The 26536-nt window shown below is 34.3% G+C and overlaps 1 long non-coding RNA gene across 1 annotated transcript; it reads left to right on the top strand.

The window, feature by feature from the left end:
- The first annotated feature begins 23043 nt into the window (after window positions 1–23043).
- LOC145088878 (uncharacterized) lies at window positions 23044–26065 on the top strand. Its single transcript, XR_013701282.1, has 3 exons — window positions 23044–23340; window positions 24275–24355; window positions 25834–26065. It is a non-coding gene; the product is annotated as an uncharacterized LOC145088878 (long non-coding RNA).
- The last annotated feature ends 471 nt before the right edge of the window (window positions 26066–26536 follow it).

Raw genomic sequence — 26536 nt, 5'->3', positions numbered from 1 at the left:
AACGAGGGCCACCACTCCGATATACTCTTCTTAACCACCCGAAACTGCTGCAAAAGTATGCCTCCCTTAATAAGGCACCTCCTTGTTCTCTTCCATCTTAGTCCCATAATGACTCTCTCATGGTATAAGAAATACCTCGCAACAAAAATACCGCCCAAAATACTCTGTTGAAAAGGTTGCAACCCCATGCTACCCTACAGGGTTTACCTCCAACTCCAAAATTAGAAGCTTGCTATCTCTTTTGCTTCTCCTAGGAAATGGGGACAGCAAAACTCTTTCCACATAAGGTTATGTCTCATCTATCGGTCAATCGCTCAACTCAGACTGTGATCCCCTAATAAGCATCATCTCTACTCATCCCTGAGTCTTGCGACTCTAGATGGCATCTCACCAAAAATATCTCGGAAACTAACTCGATTTCCCCCTCAAGGTGTACTCCATTGAAACTCGTTCGACATGGCCCTCTGGCCCCACACTCTATCACATCTGATCTCAGTCTAATCAATCACAACGGGATAACTGGTAAAACCAGAAGCATTAACCGCCACGAATCATGGTACTCGAACAATGTTATCACCTCTCAATCTGCTGCAAATCATGGTACTTGAACCATGTTATCTCCTCTTAATATGCTACAAATCATGGTACCCGAACCGTGTTATCTCCTCTCAGTCTGCTACTTAGAACCTCTGGAATTCTCCCTGTTTCGAGTATGGTTCCTCTGCTTTCAGTAGTACGGGCCCATACTACCTACCACATCTACCCATACTTTCTGCACGGATCTTCCCAGATTTCCTAAGTAGCTACTCAACCTTCTCGATAACCAATCTCGTTGAGCCTGGTCGCTCCCCAGCGAATACTCTCCTTTATCAGCATACTTATCTGACCAAGGTCACTCCTTAGGTTCTTCCTATTGGGTTTTGAGCATTCTAACACTCCTATGGTGTATATGCAACCCTATAAACCTTGGATCTATGTTTTCTCTATTATACATGCAAATATTAAATATTCCAAGGTTTCATCCTAACTAGCATATTATGAAGCACCAACAAAGTTCTAGTTAGATGACATACCTTTTGATGTAGCTTGATGTCTTCAAGCTTTAAGAGCTTAGCCCCAATAGTGTGGAAGCCTCAAGTGGAATCACAAATCACCAAAACACCTTGGAAGAACTTGAGAGAATATGTATGCACACTAAAATCGGCCCACTCTTATGTGCTCACACACTAGTGCCATTTCTTGTGCCAAAGGCCTCTTTATATAGTATGGAGGATTATGGTTACATCCATGTAAACCCTAATACTCATGACCTTTCATTTCATAGGATCCATGGGTTAAAAAACTCCATGGACTATCCATGAAAGCTTTAGCCCAACCTAAATGAACTTGGCCCATTCCATATATATATATATATATATATATATATATATATATATATATATATATAAGAGTCCATATTTAATTAGTTCCTTTTGATCACCTAATTAATTAATTCTTGATCAATGCTAATTAAATAATATGATTCCATATTAATATATTAGAACTTATAATATATTAATATAAATCCTAAATATACTATTCTCAAAAGACTATCTATATAAATTGTGTCGGTGAAGTGCAACCCAAATGGACCGTGTCGGGTCGGGTCAAGTACATACCAAATATAGTTATGGACTTATACATTAATCCAACAGTCTCCCACTTGGATAAGTCTAAAACTATTATTGAGTATAACTTCAAAACCTAACTGGCAATCGTAGCTATTAAAGTCGTTGTCGAACTTTGACCTTGTCAACGAACTCTGACCTTTGTCAATGACTTGTCCGTTAGATAAGGGATCATATATTCCTCCATTCTAGATATCATATGGACTGAGACATGGATTATCAATCATTCTCTCTGTCCATTTGTTGTTTCCCGATTTCCGATTTATGACTACGGACTGATTGAACAAATTAAATCAGTCCTGGCTTGGTCAAGCACTCACATGTGTCATCATTAAATTATCGAGGGGCCCACAGATACCGCATTTATCCCGAAGGTAAAAGGAATGGATAAACTTCGACTCATATGGTTTGTTCTACTACTTGTTGAATCATACATAAAGGCACGTTTTATAACATCGAGTTACCAATGCGGTTTCACGCAATCAATGTACAACCAACATATAGTAAAAACTCATATCTCTAGATTTGAAGAATATAAGATATTATCGTCTTATGATTACTCGTGATAAAATCCATGAAGTGATTCAAATGAATGTGGGTTGAATCCAATACTCAGAACTTATGAGCACTCATGAGTGTTGTAGCACCGCTTTGTCCAACATCTTAGACCTCTACAAGCCAACTCATGACAGTCTTGATTCATATCTACTTGCAACATATGACTGACTGTGGATGGTTTGAATAACTTAGTCATTCGGGAAGAGTGACCTAGTTTACTCTAGAAGTCAAAACATGCAAAATGAAATACAAGAATAATTGAATCTAGTATGGTATCAAAACCTATGAATATAAATAGAACGCTTTTTATTTATCACCATACTGATTACTCATTATTCATTGTTTCGGTTTTATCTACTTTATACTCGAATTAAACACACTAGTTGTCCCATGCTCCAAGCATGTACATTATGTTTTTCTAAACACTAGTCATGCCATACACCAAGTATGCATACTAAGTTTGTCTATGATCTTTACTTTGTGAAATAGACCGATTGAACATAATTCCAATGATTCTCTTTTCACACTCCCAAATCCTTATCGAAAACGTAAGAATTCCAAATTCCTATCATTTATCGAAATCTGTTAGATTTTAAACTTATATGCATTGATCCTCTTGTAATGATTATGCACAAAGTCACAAAGACTTGTCAACAGACATTACAGAGTATTCCAATGGAGATCAACTCCATGGAAACATTCTTCTTACATTAAGTTTTTCTAACCTTACGCAAATTGAATAACTTCCACCTATGAAAACATTTCCATATTCCCATTTTGACTGTCATTTCTGAACAAGAGTTTCCTCTTTTCAGGGTATGTCAATATGGTCCTTCCAAAATTTAACACTATACTTCCAACTGTCCATGAGCAACCAATCTTTGGTAAACCTTAGATTGTTCTCGACAATTGCTTAATCCTTTTAGTCATATCCAATTCTAGACCTTTTCCCTTCTTAATGCCCCAGGCATTTGGAAAATTTTAGAAAGGATAAATATTATAGCGCATGCAGTCGATCCTATATCCGAAGCATATGGGACATGATTCATGATGTCTCACATAAAGACGTGATACTAGACCAGTCTTTTTGCTACAATATTTCTATGTCTATTTGCCAAGTTCTCATAACTCAGATTACGAAAAGGAATGTCGTAATCATAATCGAATTATAGAACGCAAATAATGGACCCATATATAGAATTTCCTTATGTTGAGCCACTCCAACATAAAATTCATATATATAACCTTGACTAAAGATGATTAACACCTCAATCTAACTTTTTAGAATTGAAATGAAGTACAATTTCCTCTCCCTTAATTATAGCAAAACAACTTTTTTTCCAAATGAAACTTTGTTTTCTATAATTAACATTGCTAACTTGCAATACTTATCATACTTATCATGTTCCCACTAACATGAAAATTATTAGCATAACACTTATGCTCCCACTAGCTTTGACATGTACTCAAAAATCAGCTGGACTTCTAGAAATCAATACTTTAATGACTTTCTTACCAAAGTTCAAATTTCTAATACAAGATTGCTTTGATAAGACTTTATCAAAATCATAGACCTTATCTTAGATAGCTCACAGGTGTGTCGAAACAATTTTAGAACTATGAAAAGGAATGTCGTAATCATACTCTCAATTGTTTAGACTTTTGCCGTTTCTCATAAGTCCATGTTAGTGTGCAGGTTTACTACGCACGCTCTACTAACGACTTAGAGAATGCAAAGATCACAATTGTTATCTTACTTAAAATCTACTTAGTGGAAGTGTTTCATCACCATCATTTTCATGAATCGGAGAGAAACCTTATGACCTTTAGATTTTATGGTGTATGTGTTCTTATCCACGTGAATTTGTCAAAACCATAACCACGGGACTAGGTTAGTGACAAAACCAAACTCATATGGATTGAACTTGTGCAATATTAACTTCTTGCCACCTGGCAGTACAGGGCCTGCCATTGCTTCCAAGTAGTTATGCAAACCATTGAGAACATGTAGAACTCAAATGTATAGCCAACTTTATTGGAATGGGCACAGAAATGTGTACACAATAGGTTATAAACCTCTAGTCGGGTGCTAGTGATGAAATACGGTTTTTATTCTTGATTAGATCTTGAAATATTTTTCTGAATCTTTTAGACTCCCACTGACCTTTTGACATATAAAACTATCTTTCAAAATATTCAAGAGATAGTGCAGATTCTTTATCAAGACAAACACTTCACACAATTGGCCTAAGTTGGTCTTTGTTTTATCCAAAACATCACAACTTACCAATTTCAAATGTACAAGAGTAGAACACTTTTAGTCTTACATTTGACAAGTTCTATAAATCTTCTTTAAGACGTGTCACTCAAATTACAATCTTGGAGTATAACTCTAAGAATTTTTTCTGGAATGAAGTATGAATCATCTTCTTGATTTGACCACTTCAACAATTCATAACTCCTCTTCTTAGCTATCAGAATGCACTTAGAGGATGAATTGTGATAAGGTCTTTTAATCATTAAGATGATCATATATCATGATACTAAAGTACTCTCCCATCTTTCCAGATTTGAGAAACTTTTAACCTTCTGCCTAAATTGATTCTTCTTATTCGCTCTGCCATACATCGAAAATTTTCAAATGTTTCAAAATTATACTTAAACTTATAAGTATAACCATATTTACTAAACTTTAGTAAACCATGACGAATAGTCTTATCGATCTTTTGTGGTGGACTTGATCAGTGCACAAGAATGTGTACTCGATCCCTTAGTCCTTCACTTGACTCACATATACATGTGAACAAGGAACCAGTCTTAATTTTCCAAAGCTGAAAGTTCTCATTCATCATACTGTACAACATGTATGATTCCAAGTTTCTATCCAACTGAAAACTTGGGTGATGAGAAGCTTTCCTTATTTAGTAAATTTAGACACTACCACAAATGAAAGAACCAAATTCATATTTTCAATATTGCTAGAAACATACAAACATCAAGTTTTCATAAATGTCATTGCAAGGAGATATAAAATAAAGTAAAACAAACTTTTATTTATTCATAAAATGCAGAAATTTTTTTCCGTACAATGCAACTTTAAATGAAAACTATGTTATTACATGTTTCCTAGCAATCTATCGTAACTCCTAAGAGTAGCTCAAGAATCCGATCTTCAATCAAGCGATAGAAATCCATCTTCGCGGTCAGATTCAACACACTCTTTCTTTAAGTTTCCTTCACTTTTCCTTTGATTCTTAAAACATCAACATGTGACCCAGTCACATCTTGTAATAAGAATCTCAGAATAGAAACTTAACCGAGTTAGATAGTGGACTTTACCTGAAGTAGAGTCAAACTTGTTGACTTTACTAGCCTTATGATCTTTCAAGTAAATTTGGAAGCTTCGTAACCAATGCCCTTTCCTTTTGGCAATAGAACCATATGGACCCTTTGAGAATGGTACATGGGATAATCTCAGACTTAGCCTTTCTCATTAGCATTTGGTCAACCAAGTTGATAACGGCCAATCCCTTTCAATTGGGAAGAGGAAACTTTTACTGGGTATCCAATGTAACCATTGTCAATGTCCATTGAAGGTTTGGAAAGTTGATCTTCTAATCAAATTTGCTTTACTAGTCCTCAAATCATTTCTAATTTAGCCGAACCAAGCAAATAGATAAGATCATTAAGGGTCTTGTCATAGTCTGTTTCATAGTAGTCCCAAATGAACTCACTATATGACTTAGAATGTGATTGAACATCTAACTTTCTTAATACTTTGACACCCAACTCTCCCGGCTTGTCAATATGTGACTTTATCTCCAAGATGTGAGAACACATAGACTTTGCTTGCCAATAGGGCTAGAGTGACCTTGAACTTGTGGGTTAGGGAGAATAATTGGAGGAGGTGGAGGAAGTGAAGTTCCAAGAGATTTGGGAAGATCATAGATATCTAAACCATACATCTTTTGGGAGATATTCAAGATAGTTGATTTAAAGTCCTTATATAACACCCAATATGAAATATTAAGGCTAGGACCCATCACGATACTTTTATAACTTGGAAGAGGGCTGCCGTAATCCAAGCTGTAAAATATTTGAAGGTAGGCGAATGACGATTCATCAATTTCCACCATGAAAAACGAAATAATTTATTAGGTTTTAATTGGATTTGAAACTCCTAGATCTTTTGAGATTCATTGAACTTTCAATGGCATGTTTCAATCTCGAGTATGCCCTTCACATTTTGTGACTGGGATGCCGAGGATCACAAAACAAGGTGTGAAGTAACCATGCAAATTACTTGGTACTCTTAAATGTTTATCACTTAATCGTTGTGCCGGTAAACCACACGCGCCCCTTCCGACCTCATGAAAAACCTTAAGTCACCCTTTGCCTACCTTGTTAAGTCCAAGTTAGTGTGCCGGTAAATCACACACGTTCCACCAACGACTTAAACAAGGTGCAAAGTGTAATTTCATGGATTAGCACGTTATTCACATTTTCCTAAGTAACTAAGATTGGGTATTTATAAAAGGTTTAGTTATTTAGTATTTATCATTAATACTTTTAATGAAGGGAGAATTTATAGTCTTTGTCCTACCCGTTCGGCTAACGACCCTCCACCAGTCAAGGAAGCGGTGGGTGAGAGTGGACACCCATTAAACTGCTATTTTATAGGCAGTAACCTTATACCCCCCTTTTAGACCGACTTCGTGAATGAGGCCTACTAACGGTAAGACTGACTTGCTCTTATATATATATATATATATATATATATATATATATATATATATATATATATATATATATATATATATATATATAAGGGTTGAATTTTAACTTTTAAAATCCTAAGGGCTTAATTTGGAATTAAAGTATTCATGAAAGAAAACTTTTCAAATTCCAAAACTTGAGGGCAAGTTTTGAATTATTCAAAAACTTTTCAATTCCATAACTTATGTGTTTAAAGTAGTTTTAATACAAAAAACTCTTCAAGTTCCATAACTTGAGGACAAGTTATGAAAGACTTTAAACCATTAAAAGAATGTGACTCTTCCTTATTCATAACTTATAGAAAACTTTATGAGTTTTATGAATCTTAAATGTGACATTTCATCTAACTTGAGGACAAGTTACAAAAACACATTTTAGAATCAATTCTTAGATTAATTTGGATTGAAAACAACAATTTCACATAACTTTTCCTATTAATCTAAGCAACTCATAAGAACAAGATAATTCAAATCAAAAATTTTCATGTAATTAGCCTAAACCTTAAACTAATACAAAACATGAATCTATTGACAATTATCTTTGAAATTGGATTAGCATGAACACTACCACATCAAAACAGGTTTATAAGTTGAAAAACAGCTTAGGGTAATGTTCCTAGTCCATTTCCAGCCAAAACAGTCGAAGATATACTGCCTGGGGGTCCAAATCGTCGAGTGCATGAACCAAATCGACGAGTTGGATCGTTTTGAACACTTTTAAGGCATGGACTCGTTGAGTCCCCTGATGGACTCGCCGAGTCCGTTGCCCAGACAGCAAAAAAACTTCGATTTTAAGCAGTTTTTGCAAGTATAACAAGAAAACAAGCCTAGGTTCTGATACCACTGTTGGGTTTTGAGCATTCTAACACTCCTATGGTGTACATGCAATCCTATAAACCTTGGATCTATGTTTTCTCTATTATACATGCAAATATTAAATATTCCAAGGTTTCATCCTAACTAGCATATTATGAAGCACATATACTACAAAGTTCTAGTTAGATGACATACCTTTTGATGTAAATTGATGTCTTCAAGCTTTAAGAGTTTATCCCCAATAGTGTGGAAGCCTCAAGTGGAATCACAAATCACCAAAACACCTTGGAAGAACTTGAGAGAATATGTATGCACACTAAAATCGGCCCACTCTTATGTCCTCACACACTAGTGCCATTTCTTGTGCCAAAGGCCTCTTTATATTTATGGAGGATTAGGGTTACATCCATGTAAACCATAATACCCATGACCTTTCATTTCATAGGATCCATGGGTTAAAAAACTCCATGGACTATCCATGAAAGCTTTAGCCCAACCTAACTGAACTTGGCCCATTCCATATATATATATATATATATATATATATATATATATATATATATATATATATATATATATATATATATATAAGAGCCATTATTTAATTAGTTCCTTTTGATCACTTAATTAATTAATTCTTAATCAATACTAATTAAATAATATGATTCCATATTAATATATTAGAACTTATAATATATTAATATAAATCATAAATATACTATTCTCAAAAGACTATCCATATAAATTGTGTCAGTGAAGTGCAACCCAAATGGACCATGTCGGGTCGGGTCAAGTACATACCAAATATAGTTATGGACTTAGACATTAATCCAACACTTCCTAGGTTCTCTCACTTCTCTGCCATCATTTGCTGAAGAACTCGTTATGATGCCAACCATCTACCTTCTGAATATCTTCATATTCACTTAGTAGCCGATTCCCATCATCAAGAGTCCTACAAAGCACGAAGCAAGCAGCATTCGGGCATCGAATAATCTCTACCAACACGTAAAACTACTCTAGGTTACAACTCCACTTGCTTAACTGACACTCAAAAGGTATTACCGAACTCAAGCAACTTTAACCCTCATGGGTATCTAACTACTCTCTCAGTAGGCTCCTCCGATGCTCATTCATCTAGGTATCTCTCCTAGATTACTCTTCTACTCAAAGCTCTTTCTCTAAGAGATTCATGTTGGATACTCTTACTTCGCACATACTCAAAGCACATCACAAATAGCAACATTCCTAGGCTAGGGCATCACAGATCAGGCAACTCTAGCCTTAAAATATGAAACACCTAGCCTATCTTCTAGCATGCGTCACTAATATCACAATAATAACTCATAACACAAATAAGTAAGGGTATTTTGAGAAATCACCGTTCGGGCTCTGGCTGATTGTAATGTTGGGGTACAAAGTTTTCCATGAGTGACTTTGTAATGTTTGACTTTTGTAAAATCCACTTGCATGTGGTGCATTAGCATTTTGACTAATGAGTATTTTAGAGTGAGAGAGAGACATGTAAACACCTCTATATGAGGTGGGTTTTTCCACTTGTAGAGGTGTGCTTGAGAGATGTAGTTCATAGTGATTAGTGAGTGAGATATTTATGAAGCTCTACACTAGATCCCTTTTTGTACTCATTTACTATGATCGAATATATCTTTTAGCACCCAAATCACCATGTTCAGTTGTGCAATCTTTAATTCCGCATGCCAAACCATGTTCTTTGTCACTATAATTGGTATCAGAGCGGGTCTTCAAGATCAAGGTGATATTTGAAGAACGATTCTCGGTTTGACAATTTTTGTCGCAATTTGAGCATTTTTGGTGAGTCTCTCTCTATGATCTCTCTTAATTTCAGTTGAATCATGCGTTGCGTTTTTGATTCATGATCGTTTGACTTGTTGGATCAAATTTTTCTTGAAAAATCTCATTGATGATCCAATAATTTTTTTTAATTGATCAAATCCAAAACAAAATTTGAAATCAATTGTTATATCATTTGAATGTCCAATGTTCATCCGATCAAAGCTTTTAGCCCAAATTCAAGCCCAAAAATCAAAGATCTGATACTGTTCTTGATCTACTTTTGTGAGCCCAAATCTTATTTCTAATTGATTAATACGATATTTCTATTTGATTCGTTTCATTCACGAGCAATACATTTGTTTCTTAGTTTTATCATTAATCTTAGTCGGTGAATCAAATATATAAAATTCAATTCATGTTGATTCAATTGATTTTCTTTAAAATGTCGACATGTTCACGATTTTCTTTTCTTCATTCTATGATCGAAACCTATGAAGAATTATAGATGTTCTTTGTTTTGAATGAAATTGAATTTGGCTTGATTCATTGAGTCTAAAATCAAACTCGATTTTGATAATATTTGTTGATTGAATCTTCATGGATGGTGATTTCGTTGATTTTTGTTGTTCGTATGTGCCAAATGGGTCGTACATGATAGTCAAACACGAAAAGTCAAAACTTAAGTTCCTGAAAAACGAACCAAAATCGAAGTTGATTTCATGTGTCGAGCAGTAAAAGTAATTGATTTTTAGTCGATTTTGAATGGTCTTACTTGGTGTCAATTGAAAACAAACATGTTGGTTTTCTTGGGGTCCAATGGTGGTTACTGGGAATCAAATGGATATGTGCTTACTTGATTTTGGAGTCGAATGTGCTTTGGGTTTGAAATCGAATTCAATTTCATGAAAAACTAATTGTGAAGGGCACTATGATAATTCAACTTTGTATTGGATGATGGTTTGGAGTTAACGAACACAGGATGGATTTGATGTATGGACTTGAAAACGAAGTATGTGATTTTGTGTTGACGAAACGAAGTTTGGATTCGTTAATTCGTTAATTAGGTCTGATATCGATGTGTTACAAAGCGAAGGCTGTTTGTTGTTGTTGATTTTAGGATTGGATTTTGGTTTCGTGAAGGAGATTTTGATTTTGGGGTTGATCAATTCGAAGGGTATTTGCCTTGGGTTTGGGAAGAAATATAAGGAACGAAGAACTGTAAGTGTTGATGATTTGGGTTGATCTCTGAAAAACAAAGGACGACGATTTTGGTTTTGGTTTCAATCAAACGAATGAAGCCTTGGTTATTTGATCAATGAATTGGAGAAGAACTGTGTTAAAGAACGAAGGGTCAATGTTTGTTTAAAGTCGATTTGTGATTAGGTTTTTGGTGCTATGGATTCATACGAAGGGTTGATGATTGAACGAACGAAGAATGGTTACTGTTCATTACTGTTCATATATAAGTCTTCGTATGTTTCGTATGCCGAGAAATTTTTTGTTTGATTGGGGAAGATGGGGTTTCATACGAAGAGGACAGAGAAAGAAAAAGTTTCCTACGTTTTGAGTTTTGACTGTCTTCGTATGTTTCATCAAGAAGCTTTGTATGAATTGAAAAAGCAAACGTTTCAAAAACAGCCTCTGAACCTTCGAATATTTGGCACTTTGAAAATTAAATGAAGTTTCGTATGTTTGACACTTTTCACCCAAATTCGAAAATTTATGAAGCTTCGTATCTTTGGGACTAGTCTTCGTATGTTTGGAACAAAAAGGAAGAATTTTCGAAAATAGTCCCTGAGGCTTCGAATTTTTGGCAGTTTGCACCCAAATTCGAAAAAGCACTAATTTTTGCTGGAAATTGAAGATTGTGCATTTCAGGCCCCTACAGTTTGTGCAAATTGACGCTTTTTACCCAGATTTGAAAAATGGGGAGTGTTTTGCATATTTTACTGTTTTGGGCGCACTTGGTCACTGCAGAATTTTGAAATTGATAATTTCTACCTATTTTTGAAATTTTTTGTCAAAGGCGATCTGTGAACGAAGCTAAAAATTCAATATTTTTTGGATTTTCCGGATTGAAGCACAAAGTTTATGCCACACGTTAAGGGGGAGTTTTGACACGAAAAAATCTAAATAGAGCACATACTTTTTCCTTGGAGTTTTATAATCAAATTTCGATTATAAAAAGGGGGAGAAGTTTTATACGGAAATTCGAACATGAATTTTTCATATTATGCGGATTTGAAGACCGAAGTGATCTTGAAGTTTTGAAGCCACGAGATGATGCAATTGGAAGTTTGGAAGTGATGTATTTGAAATGGGTTTGGATTTATTGAAGATTTTTGGGGTGTGTTTTTATGCGCAACTTTTGGGTGATTATTTGGAATTAATCATTCGTTGCTGCTCGGATTGTATGGTCTCACATCCTAGAGCCCAAATTGAAGAATCATGGAAGAATTGAAGATTGAAGTTCGTTTCGACATGTGTCACCTTTGAGGCTCAAACCGCGTAGTTGCTCAACTTTGGAAGATTTGAAGTGGGTCATTCATTCCTAACTTTGAGGGGGAGAATGTTGGGGTACAAAGTTTTCCATGAATGACTTTGTAATGTTTGACTTTTGTAAAACCCACTTGCATGTGGTGCATTATCCTTTTGACTAATGAGTATTTTAGAGTAAGAGAGAGACATGTAAAAACCTCTATATAAGGTGGGTGTGTCCACTTGTAGAGGTGTGCTTGAGAGATGTAGTTCATAGTGATTAGTGAGTCAGATATTTATGAAGCTCTAGACTAGATCCCTTTTTGTACTCATTTACTATGATCGAATATATCTTTTAGCACCCAAATCACCATGTTCAGTTGTGCAATCTTTAATTCCGCATGCCAAACCATGTTCTTTGTCACTACATTGTACACACTGCTCCTTCTCGTTTTTCTCTTAGAAACTATTGCTCATTTTAGAAAAATTATTTCTTTTGAAAACTTGTCTCAAATCCTCAGTTTGAGTCTAGATTTGCCCGAAGGTGTATCCGAATCCCTCAAACCAAGGCTCTGATACCAACTTGTAACACCGTAAATTTTCAAACAAAATTTTCATTTTAAAATCACATAATTATCATAACACATTTCACAAAAATCTCATTTATTTAATTTACAAATCGCAACTCTATAACTATTTGATTAATTATCCAAGATCCTCAAAACATAACTCTTTCACTGGTGTGGACAATCAAACCGGTGCCTTCCCACGATCCTGAGAAAAACCTGAAACACATATCACATAACACGGTAAGCACGAAGCTTAGTGAGTTCCCCAAAATACCACACACAACTCATTATCCACTCGAGGCTATAACACAGTATGACCCTCCGGTCAATGTGTCTTAGTGGGACCCTTCAGTCCCATAACTCGGGTGGACCCTCCGGTCCTAACTCAGTAAGTACAGAATAATACACAACATAAATCACATAAACATAATGCAGGATATATCAGTACTCAATATAAACACATAAGACATCTTAGTCACCCAAAGATACCACTCATGGTAAGTATAGTGAGAAGACTCACCTCGGATGATGAACAACCCCTATAAACGTTCTCTAACTTTGAGCCAAACCCACAATTAACCCTATTAGGAACTAAGTCCAAACTCTTACTCATTAGGTCTGAAGGTAGTCCACTAACCAGACCTTCCATAACCTAAAACCCATTGGGCCCACCAATTCCTAATAATAAATGGGTTCTCCCGGGGCTCAACTCTCAAACCTAAATGACAAGCCCAACTCTAGGGCCCAAAGCGCACACACACACACACACACATATATATATATATATATATATATATATATATATATATATATATATATATAATCCTCTGGTCCAAAACTCTATTGCAACTAGCCCAAACTCCAGGCCCAACACAAGGCCCAAAAATAAGACTTAACCTAAAAGTCCACAGTAAGGTTACGCGGGGCGTACCTCCCTTGGTACGCTCAGTGTACTCACGAATCCAGTTTGGCCATCGGGGAAACTAGGGCAATACGTGGGGCGTACAGGAATTACGCTCAGCGTACTCCCTAGATTCACTCTTTCTACTCATTTGGTCTTAATCAGTTAAGACCTTGACTCAAATCACAAATCTGGATTCCTTAATAGCCCTTACTCCATAAAGTCAGTGACTATAAACCTTTGCATGGCTGAAATGGTCACAAACACCAAAAACACTCACTCTCTTATCTCAAAAAGCTCATAACTAATGCATGGCATTACACCAAGATTGGGTTTTTATGACATTACACCACTAATTACACTCAAAGGAGTTTATCATAGTCTTTGGAGCTTAATATCTCATAAAGTCTCCACCTTTTGGGACAAAAACCCTAAAATACTCTATTAAAAGAGTGACAAAGCTTGAAGCTTTATACCTCTATATGAAGCTCCCAACTCAGATATGCTCGTATCCAAAGCCTGGTCTTCTCACTCCTTGTTCTCCAAACCTCCTTCTTTAATCCAAGAGCACACAAAATCACTTAAGGCTCTCAAATGGACACACATACAAGCTCAAGAACAAGGATTAGGGTTTAAGAGGGTTTATTGAGTGAGGTGGGTGGCCAGGGTTGAGGCCATCTCATTCATTATATAGGGAACCCCTCAATTACGGTTTCTCATTCTGAGCCTAGTACGCCCAGTGTACCCTCTGGTACACCCAACATACTAGGTGGCTCCGCTTAAAAGTCACGCACATGAGTACACTAAGCGTACACCCAACGTACTCAGCTACCACCTTTCTCAAATGAGGAACTTATCCTGCCAAAACTTCAAACTTCCATAGCTTCCTCGATATAACTCTGATTCCAGTAAACCTCATACCCATGGAAATGTGTCGAGATGCCCTACGCTTCTAGCAACTTGTCGCAACCCCGAGACTTCCTCATGCCCGGGTTGCAGACCACAAACCCTAATCTCAGACGATCCGAAACAGGATGTTACAGAGGGACTCGACGAGTTGATTCGTTTTGGTCCCGCTGCAGTTTAAGGAAGAACTCGATGAGTTTGTGAAGGGACTCGACGAGTTGATTCGCCAAATCGTGACTATGAGTAGCCAGGGAACTCATTGAGTTAGGGGGATGAATCAACGAGTTGGATCGTGATTTTAGGGTTTTTGAGTTATAGAACTCGGTGAGTTGATGAGTCAACTCAGCGAGTTGAGTCAACACATGACGTTGAATTTAACCAGAATGTTGACTTTGACCAAGGGTAAAATGGTCATTTTACCCTAAGCAGGATTATCAGATTTTGACTAAGTGTTTTGGTGATAATGATAGCCGGGGAGTCATTGGAGCAGCCGTCAGAGATTTACTCACCACAAGATTTCACAGTCAGCTTTGCGAGGTGAGTTTCCTTTAGTAGAAACGGGTCGAAGGCACCAATGTCTGCCCGTGTAGAGTAGCTAAGTGTGGGCTAGGTCCGTATGTTAGAATTGTTTATGATTAGTAGCTAAGTGTGGGCTGGGCTCGTATCTTAGAATTGTTTATGATTAGTAGCTAAGTGTGGGTTGGGCCCGTATCTTAGACTTGCTTATGATTAGTAGCTAAGTGTGGGCTGGGCCCGTATCTTAGTATTATACGAGTATATTAGTTATACTTGTTGTCTTTGTGATACTTGTATGTGCTTGGTAGGGAGGTGAGTGTGGGTGGGGTCCCGTATCTCACCACTAGCTGAGAGTGGACGAGGTTCCATATCTCATTATTAGTAAAGTAGGGGCGGGGGCCATGATAGGCGAGGCCTTAATATGAGAATATATATATATATATATATATATATATATATATATATATATAATATTGTGTATGATTTTTATGTACTAGCATGATTATGTGATATTGTTAGATGTGTATAGCGGGCGAGGCCCAGTGACAGGCGGGTCCTAGAGAAACAGATTTGCATACCGAGCGAGGCTCGATGCCAGGCGGGGCCTGACGCTGGACATTGTCCGATGCCGGGCGGGGCCCAGTCTATGTGATTATGTGATATGTGTATGGTATGTGGTAGATTGGGGAGACTCACTAAGCTTCTAGCTTACAGTTTTCAGTTTTGGTTTCAAGTACTTCCAGTAGCAAAGGGAAGAACTCGGGATGATTGCAGTGCATACACTATTTATTCAGCCTGGGATGTTTTTACTATGATATATTTTATGATGTGAGAATAATGACTTATGACTCTATGTAATGTTATGATAACTATGGTTTTATTAATGATTTAAAATGAAATTTGTGGACCGTATTTTTGGGATGTTTCACCACCACTATCGGACATAAACCAGGTCAAGAATCATACGTTGGGTTATAAAAAAAACTAAAATGGCTAGAAAGAATAACAATGTAACATCAACTTGAAAAACAATAAACTACAAACAACCTAATCCACATTCTATTTAGATTTTAACTGATTGATGTTTAATTACTTTGTATGACATTTTGTATTTGAATTTTTAAATGACTATTGTGTAATTTTGATTTTATATGATAATTTGTATGTTTTTATAATTATTCAACAACTTTATTCATCACAGTATAAAACATTAGGGTAATATGGTCAATTTTTTTTTTATCATTCAACAGAGTTAGTCAGATATACAATCAAACAACATGGTTTCTTTCCCAATCAGAAAACTTTTCCAAACAGTACTTTACCAGACAACAACTATCAAACATGACCTAGTTGTTAGAGCCACTCAATTATAACCTCAAAAAGTTCAAATTTAATATTTTAACCCATCAAGTTACAAAAATTCATTGCAATATTATTCATGCTAAATTATATCAAACTAAATATTGCATGCTAAATTATAAGGTGGCACATTGAGTCATGCTCGCGAAATTTTGTACATATATGTATTCAATAGTCAAGAGATAATTAATAGAAGGATCAAGTTCAATTATACATTTATGGTTTGTAAAAACGAATATTTATAAAACAAAATTTTATTTGTTTTTACAATAGTATAAGCATAGAAACGAATATGTAAACTTTTTTTGAAAAGAAAACTAATTTATAAAAAAGATAAAATCTTAAAAAACATATATATATATATATATATATATATATATATATATATATATATATATATATATATATATATATATATATATATATACTAGCCGTTTAACCGCGCCAAACGACGGATGCAAATAATTATTTTTAGAAATTAGTTTTCTAGAGATAATGAGTTCTTTTGTACAAATAGTTTACTATATGAAATAAATCAGTGTGTTAAAAAATCAATTCAAGACAATCTTAAAACTCTTAATCTCTCGTACTCAAAACCTACTTGGATATATGTTAAATGTTCACTAACAATAATTAAATATATTACTGAATCCATTCAATTCAAACCCATCCATAATAATATAATGTTATAATTGTTTAGTTTTAAACAACAACCAAAATATAATAAACGAAAAAATAATTTTTTTATGCAATACTTGGACATGATACATAGACACAAAAACTACAACATTGCTTAAACTTATGGAGTTAGGAATGTAATTGTTAAATTTTTGGATTAAAATGTTGCTTTTAAAACTATGAAGACCTTTTATGTGAAAATTTATTAAAAATAAAAGTTTCTTTTATCATTAATCTTCTTTCGTGATTATGATATTTAAAAAACATTGTATTTTCAATTAACGTGTGGATATATAGCATCCACTTTTATTTTTTCTTATATATTTTTATGGTATTGCTCTTTGTAAATGGATTTTTATAATATAATGTTAGAAAAGACTAATAAAATAAGTTATTGCGGAAAAACAAATATATGAAAATATCTAATTATAGTTTAGTACATGTATAATTTATAAAGTTAAAGTTAAATAATTTGAGATATTTTTTATCAATATAAAACAATAATATATTGTTAGTATGGAATTTGATATGAAGTCGATTAATCAAGAAACTTAAAATAAAGTAATATGTTTTTAAATACCGTTTCCTATTTTCTTAAGAAAACTATTATACATAATTCATAACTATAAAACAATCTTGAGAATTAAAAATCAAATTAGGTTAGTCAAAAAAAAAATCTAAAAGCCTTTAAGAATCTCAATTTGAGTAGTTACAAACAACTTTTATAATCTTAGTTTGAGTAGTTACGTATAACTTTTAATTAGGTGAAAACCTACAATCAAAACTCTTAGGGATATAATTACCACTTTTATCTTACAAATACCAACTATATACAATTCAAATGCTTAAATGAAACTACTTTAAAATAGGTCATATAAGACGGTTGCTAAACATAATATCACGGTATACACAAACTAAAACATCTGTATACACAAACTAAAACATCTCTAGACTTTTAGATATTGTTTATAACTTTAGCATAGGGTGATTTACTGGCCCATGATTATGCATACTACCTATCTTGGAGGGATTTCAATAATGACCCAAGGCATTCCTTGCAGAATCTCAGAAGAACTCTATTTTACATTGAATTTCAAATTTTAGGTCATTAAGCCTCGATACTCAAAAATACTCCATCACATAAGGCATTACTTGCTTGATGCTTCAAATCCATCCAGTTTATTAAGAAGCTTCACAATCACTGAATCACTGTTTCCACTTTGAGAATCCATTCAACTTTACTGCCACTTTATTCAGTAATATAATCGATCAACATAGACACTAAAAAATCAAACATATAAATATATATAAAAAAAGTTGGGACCGGTAGTAAAAGAGCCCACACCATGTGAAAATACAAAACTAACATTTTGATTAAAGTACTGGTTTTACCATTAGTGAAAATTAAAATCAATATACAACCTTGAACTAAGGAGCAAAACTAAAAAGCTTTTGGTTAGTTGGGCACATCAAAATATACAAAGTATGTTGCTATTTATCATAACTTATTTAATCATTAAATGCAAATAAACAATCAAAAAAAGCTCGGTCCAGTCTTATCCCTTTGAGTTTTAAAAAAATCTTGGTCCAATATGATTATAGTTGTCGTATGTGCTTTTCTATCTGGTTTATCTGTAACCGCTAAGCCGTTTAACTTCACCTGAGAATTTATATTTTTTTTATACAATAGATAAAAATATATTATTACACTTTTAGATACCTCGCTTGCAAGTTTGTCAATTATATGATACAATGAAGGGCACATCACAATGGCATTGGTCCGATGTGGTTTTCCAGCTGGCTTATCTCAATTTGATCTAGATCCTACCCTAGATAAAAGAACAAAAAATCATCAGAGCTGTAATCGAGATTAATAGATGTATATATTAGTAATATACTGATAAAATGAAAGAGGATATCATGTATGATATTGAAGAATTTTTGGAATTCACATCAGTGCCATCAAGAACATCATGCAATTTATTTCTGCTTTCATCGAGTCTACTTCAAAAAATGATGAAGCTGATTTAGCATTAAAGCAAGTCAATTTTTAGTTGATGGATCATTACACCTAGCAACTGCAATGCCAACATAAACACACAAATCAAATTTTACAAACATGCTTGTTTATCAAAACAGAGGAGACAGACAAAAAATCAAAATCGATTAGCAAATATTTTTCCTTTTGATTAATCTAGGGTGAGAATGGCTGTGAAGAACACCAACCCATAAATATATAGACACACATACAAAGCTAGTGTTTTTCTTATGAATAGAGAGAGAGGAAGAGGACATTGGTGGTGATTGTTTAATGGGTTAGTAAATCCAGAGATCAAAGAGAGATATGATTCGTTATTGATCCTTGTGAACAAAAACATTCACACACACGTTTACACAAATTTTTTTTCAGTAAGGGAGAAAAATAAAAATAAAAAAGCTATATTTGTCACTTACTTTCTTCAAATCAAGAGATGATGGTGAGGTGTTCCGGCTGTGGTGATATCGATAGATAATGGTGATGTCGGTAGTAAGCAACTGTGGTTCTAGGGTTTTCTGTATGATTTCTAGATCGAGAGAGATGGAGGCAAATGCGGTGAAGGGAGAAGCTTTTGTGAGGAATATGTCGATAGGGTTTCTGTGGTTGCGGTAACGGACGACTACCGGGTATGAAATAGGCAATCTCCAGCCATAGATCTTGGAACGAAGATGGGTCAGAATGTTGGTAACAACCAAAGAGATGTAACTAAAGATAGTGTGAAACCGCAACCACGACGATAGTGATCCATTGTGCAGGTGGCCCGCTAGCGTTTTCTAGCGAGAGAAAAGAGAGTGACGTTTTTCAGATTTGAAATTAGGGTAAAATAAGAGAGAAAGAAAAATCCCCTCAAGAAACAATATGAGTGATCTCTTTTGCATAATGGGTGGCTTAAGTGGGAATGCAATTGAAAAAGACCACGTTACTTTTCTTATCCGGCAGGGACCGAAGGTGGAGATAGTGGAGGTAGTGAATGATCCGATGATGGTGGCGACTGGTTTCTGGTGTGCGCTTGTGACCGTAGAGAGGAGATGTTATATAAAGTATAACTAGGGTTGAGTGTTGACCGATTAATTTGGCTGAGAGCGAGGAATACCAATTCAAAGGCTGCCTGACCACCGGATAAGATTTAACGATATCTCTTTATATCAATATATATATATATATATATATATATATATATATATTTGACCTTTTCAAGTGTCCACAAATAAGCTTGATGATTTTCGGAATGCATAAAGTGTGTGTATATGATGCTTTGAGGGTTATACCTCTTAAAATAAAGCAAAACATGTTAAATGTTTATTAAGGTATAAAGATATATATATATATATATATATATATATATATATATATATATATATATATATATATATATATATATATATATATATATAGGGTTAGGTTCATGTGAAACGACCTAATTTTGTGAGACCGTGAGACGCATTTTTTTATTATTTTTTATTTTTTTAGTTAATTCAAGTTCCGAAAATAATATTAATTTTTTTTTTTTGGATTTTTCCATTTATTTTGCATTTTAAAGTTATTTTTTAGAATATGTATAGTGTAATATTCTATTAGAATATTTCACGTATTTTTCAAAAAAAACGAGATTTTTTTTTATTTTTTTTAGTTAATTCAAGTTCCGAAAATAATATTTAAAAAAAGAATTTTTAGATTTTTCCATTTATTTTGCATTTTAAAATTATATTTTAGAATATGTCAGTGTAATATTCTATTAGAATATTTCACGTATTTTAAAAAAAAACGGGATTTTTTTATTTATTATTTATTATTTTTTTTTAATTAAATCAAGTTCCGAAAATAATATTTAAAAAAAGAATTTTTGGATTTTTCCATTTATTTTGCATTTTAAAATTATTTTTAGATTTGGTCTCACGGTCTCACAAAATTAGAATGGTCTCAAATGAACCTGAAACTATATATATATATATATATATATATATATATATATATATATATATATATATATATATATATATATATAGGGTTTGGTTATTTTGTTTTCACTATCTATTGTGTGCATATATGGTTGATTCTGGACCAATCATTTTGGTTATTTTAAGAAAGTAATTAATGCATATTACATGTTGAGGATATAATGGATATTAATTACATCTTCAGCATTTAATATGCATTAATTACTTTCTTAAAATAACTAAAATGATTGGTCCAGAATCAATCATACATGCACACAATAGATAGTGAAAACCTTTGAACCTAACTCTCTCTCTCTCTCTCTCTCTCTATATATATATATATATATATATATATATATATATATATATATATATATATATATATATACTAATTTTACCAATTACTTAACAATATTAAAAATGAGTTTTCTACAAGTATCCCTTTCCCTTTTCAATTCCATCATCCCTAATTTGATTTTTTTTTCTTTTGTTGTTTTTTTTTCCTATTTTGTTTTTTTTTGTTATTTTTAATTATTTTTTAATTTATTATTATTATTATTATTATTGTTATAAATTCCGCACAAAATTTGAACATTCGGACGACATTATAAATTCGAACGACTATATAAAATCGGTTTTTAAATATTTTTTTATATTTTAATATTAATACTTTTATTTTTATTATTATTAAAAATTGCGAACAACATTTTATAAATCGAACATTATAAATTTGAACGACTATATAAAATCGGAACAAAAACAAAGTTTGTCCCTACTAATTATAGATATTAATTCGTACGATATTACAATTGCGTGGTGCGTTATGCGGATTGAAACATTTAGTCGATCACTATACATTGCTTCCGATTTTATATAACCATTCGAATTTATAATGTCCGATTTATAAAATGTTGTTCGAAATTTATAACAATAATAATATTAATATTAAAATATAAAAAAATATATAAAAACTGATTTTATATAGTCGTTCGAATTTATATTGTCGTCCGGATGTTAAAATTTTGTGCGAAATTTATAATAATAATAATAATAATATTAATACAAATTAAAAAAGATTTAAAAATAACAAAATTGGAAAACAAAAAAAAACAATAAAAGACAAAAAAAGAAAAAAAAAATAATGTCAAATCAAATGTCAAAATTTTGATTTGATTGATTTTAGAGGGGTAAAAATGGTTAGGGAGTACTTAGATTGGAGGGAGTGTTGGCACACTCTCTCCTCCTACTGTGTTTTTTTACAACACCCAAGGGGTGGAGAGACGAGATAGAGAAAGAAAAGAGAGATAGAGATATAGAGGAAGAGAGAGAGAGAGAGAGCAAGGGAGCGCTCCCAATTTCTACCGTAGTCTCAAACTGCACTTCCAAAACCGCATAGAGGGGGCGGTGTTTCAGTGCCACATCAGCTGAAACCGCAGCTGAACCGTACCCCACACCCTCCAGCCTTATAGCACAACCCAATTGTGACTATTTTCTGTTTTCAACACAATAATGCTAAAAGATGTATTATTTTAAATGCACAAACTAATACCGGGTTTTTATCTCACTATGTGTCTGTGATATGTTGATCATTAACCCTACAAATATTAATGTGATTATATAGCAATATCATTGTAATTTTTTTTTCGGTTATCATTTGTTTCCAAAACCTCTAAACCAAATTAGGAATAAAAATTTGTTTAGACAAAGAAATATAGAATTGTTTTTCCACTTTTAGCCTTTTATTACTATATCAGGAATCTTTACGTTTAAAAAATCTGCTTTTAACTTTTTAAATATCAGTTTCAAAATAAATTACATTATCCTCAGATATTTTTCCATCCTCCTCTAAAGCATTTCTCTTTCATCAATGCTGGAATACAACATTGTAATGTACTCGCTTTCTTAAGTCGGTGACTTTTAACACGTGTCGAGTATTAGAAGCGAGTGCTATTCACTCGCGTTAACCCGCGTTCTTTATATTTCAGGAATAATGCAACAATATCCTTCCTTTATAAAACCCTTCACCGGAACAGAAAATTGCGATTTGGAGAAAGAGAGATTCATTTCACGGAGGCGTAATTTTCCTGCAACGCGATGCCGGAACCACCCTAATCAGATGGACGCTAAAGAAGTCGCCGACTACCGATGGACGAATGAGAGGCACCTTCATTTCTTAAACTCCGTCGAGGCTTCGTTTGTTTAGACAATGCTCGGAAACAACGATCAATTTCTTCGTATGGATAGATGCTTGCTGGATGATTACGAATTGACCCTAGACTCGAAAGCTAGTAGCACCAACAGAAGAAGAAGACGACATTCAACATCAGGTATAACGTATATGATGAGACAGTTTTCTCTAATTAGGTCATTGGTTGATTTTTTACGTATGATAATATAGATCTTAATTTGTTTTCATTTCAATGGACAATATTCATTCAGATAAATCACAAAGAGACAATTGGTTGTTGTATCAACGAGTATCTAAACGTCTGAAAAAAATATATCTATGACTATGTTAGCCTATATATGGAAATTTATGTCTGACAAAGCCACATTCAACAATTATAAACTATAAAACTAGATGAATGGACCAAAATTAGCATATATAAAATCACATAATTTATGATAAAAGAATTTTCACTAAAGTTTTTTTTTTTTAAATTAAATTTCTTGTTTTGTAATACCAAGAGTTTATAAAATGTCTAATACATCAAAATCATAATTACTATGGGTTGAACTTTGTTATCTAATTAAACACTAAACACTGAGTTACATGTTTATGTTTAACATGTTTATTTAATGATATTAATTAATATGATTCATATCATCAATTAATTTGATAGGAAGATTGTAGGAATAAAAGTAGAATGATATATATATATATATATATATATATATATATATATATATATATATATATATATATATATATATATATATATATATAGTAGCACCTGGTTCCTGATACGTAAATCTTATTTGAGTATTTTTCTTCTTTTAGCCTTGGACTCGGCGAGTCATAGGTCCGACTCGCCGAGTAGATGCGGGACCCGGGACACGTTTAAGTTGGCGACTCGGCGAGTCCATATCCTGGACTCGGCGAGTCACAGCTGTTGGATGAAACCCTAAGTTTCAGGGGTTTGCACCCTATTTAAACGACACATCTGCCCCAAGCCAGCCCCCATTCACACCCCAGAGCTTCCAACCCTCGTTCTAAGTTGTTCATTTAGAGTTTGAAGCAATTGTTGTGTGATCTTGAAGGTTTTGAGGCAAAAGGGAAGTAGATCAAGAGGAAGGGAAGGGATCCAAACATCTTTGTGCTCTCTCAGCAGTTCCTTTGAGGTATAACCCGTTTTCCCCATGTTTCTATGCTTATTACTTCATTTAAGTCATTCTTGAGCCAATCCCCAAGCTTGTATGTGCAATATAAGTCGTAATAAGTTGATTGGCCTCTAGATCTAGGCAAGATTGAGCTCCAGGAGCTCAGATCTGTTACCTTTATGGACCCATGTTGCTTGTTCACCCTAGATCTACCCTTTTGAGGCATTTTGAACCCTAAAATCCGTATTGATGAATATCTACACGTAAAGTTGGAAACTTTACGTGTGATTCGTGTTCTAGGAGTCCAGATTTGTGAATGACATGGACTGGAATCGAGCAAATCTGTGTATTTAGTGGGTGCATGGCAACGACTCGGCTAGTCGTTCATGTGACTCGGCGAGTCTGTTCGCGAGTCTCCGAGTTTATCCCCTTTTCGTAGTGTCGAGTGAGCAGTGAGTCACGGGGTGTGACTCGGTGAGTCGGAAGCTGAACTCATCTATGGAGGAACTCGGCGAGTCAATGCCCTGACTCGGTGAGTTCAAGGCAATCTCCTTAGATCAAGAACAGACTCGGCGAGTCGCAACATAAGTGTTCATCGGATGAAGATGAACTCGACGAGTTGTTCATACAACTCGACGAGTAGGATGAAGGACTTGAATATCAGTTTAGAAGGAGAACTCGTCGAGTCGTCGCCTAACTCGACGAGTAGAAACGGGATTCAGGACAATCGTTTGGGTAGGGACTCGGCGAGTTGGAAAGCCAACTCGGCGAGTCGGGTCAACTGAAAGTTGACTCTGACTTTGACTTAGGGCATGATCAGGGGTAAAATGGTCATTTTACCCAAAGGACAGTTAGCAGTGTTTGATTGAGTATGTTGTGGGAATTGCAGCCGGAGGATTCCCGGAGCAGCAGTAGACAGTCAGTTCCCAATCAGATCAGCATCTACTTTGAGGTGAGTTACCTTCCAGTAGCGGTGGGCTTACGGCCACAATGCCGGCCCACCAGTAGGAGTTGTATGTAGATGATTGTCTTCGTGATATTCATCTATGGATTACTACTACCTGTGTTATGTTTATGTACTAGTATGATATGATGTTATGTGCTAGTGACAGTAGGGGGGGGGGGGGGAAGACAGTCCCCGAGGTATCCGGTCGGTAGTGCCGAAAGGGTAGTTATACCCAGCCATGTTAGATAGATCTGATATCGTGATACATGTTATGTGATAGTAGTGGAGGGGAGGAATAGTTCCCCGGTATCCGGTCGAGAGGACCGAAGGGGAGGCCAGCACCCAGATATGCTAGGCAATATCCGGTCGAGAGGACCGAAGGAGAGGCCAGCACCTAGATATGCTAGGCAATACCCGGTCGAGAGGGCCGAAGGGGTAGGTCGGGCACCCAGGTATGCCTGACAATGTATGTATGTTATGAGATTATATGGTATGTGGTACAGTGGGGGAACTCACTAAGCTTCGTGCTTACGGTTTTCAGTTTTGGTTTCAGGTACCTCCTCAGCTAGGGGAAAGGAGCCGGCGCGGTAGCAGCATGTCACACACACACACTCTCTTGTTTCCACAATTACGAGTTTATTCTGGGATTGATACTCTGATATTTGATTGATCGAATATTGTGGTTTTCAATTTGGTTTTCAATGTGAAATGGTTTAATCAAACAATGTTTTAACTATTAATGCTTTCATGTAATGTTTTATAACAAAATTTTTGGACGTGAAAAATGGGTCGTTATATATATATATATATATATATATATATATATATATATATATATATATATATATATATATATATATATATAGGGTGAGGTTCAATAGAGAACCATAATTAACCATGGAATCAAAGAACCAATCTTTTTTTTCAACTTTTAGAACTTATTTTTTATAAAAAAAAAAACTAAAAATACAGAAATTCATAACTTTTTATCCTTTTTCCAATGATATAAAGTTCATTTTTTTTACGTCAAATTCACAATGTGAATCTTCGAAAATTCAGAACGTGAATCCGGATTCACACGGTGAATCCGAAAAATATTTTTCACATTCACAATGTTAATATATTAATTTATATATTTTTAGATTTTTTTTTTCGATAAAGAATAAGCTATAGAAATTGAAAAAAAGATTTGGTTCCTTCAAGAACCCATAATTATGGTTCTCTATTGAACTTTTCCATATATATATATATATATA

The sequence above is a fragment of the Lactuca serriola genome, chromosome 2, assembly GCF_051521515.1.
Source record: "Lactuca serriola cultivar US96UC23 chromosome 2, Lser_US96UC23_V15, whole genome shotgun sequence".
In the NCBI taxonomy this organism is placed as follows: Eukaryota; Viridiplantae; Streptophyta; class Magnoliopsida; order Asterales; family Asteraceae; genus Lactuca; species Lactuca serriola.
The sequence above is the reverse complement of the archived record's forward strand: the minus strand, read 5'-3'. Positions and strand labels throughout refer to the sequence as shown.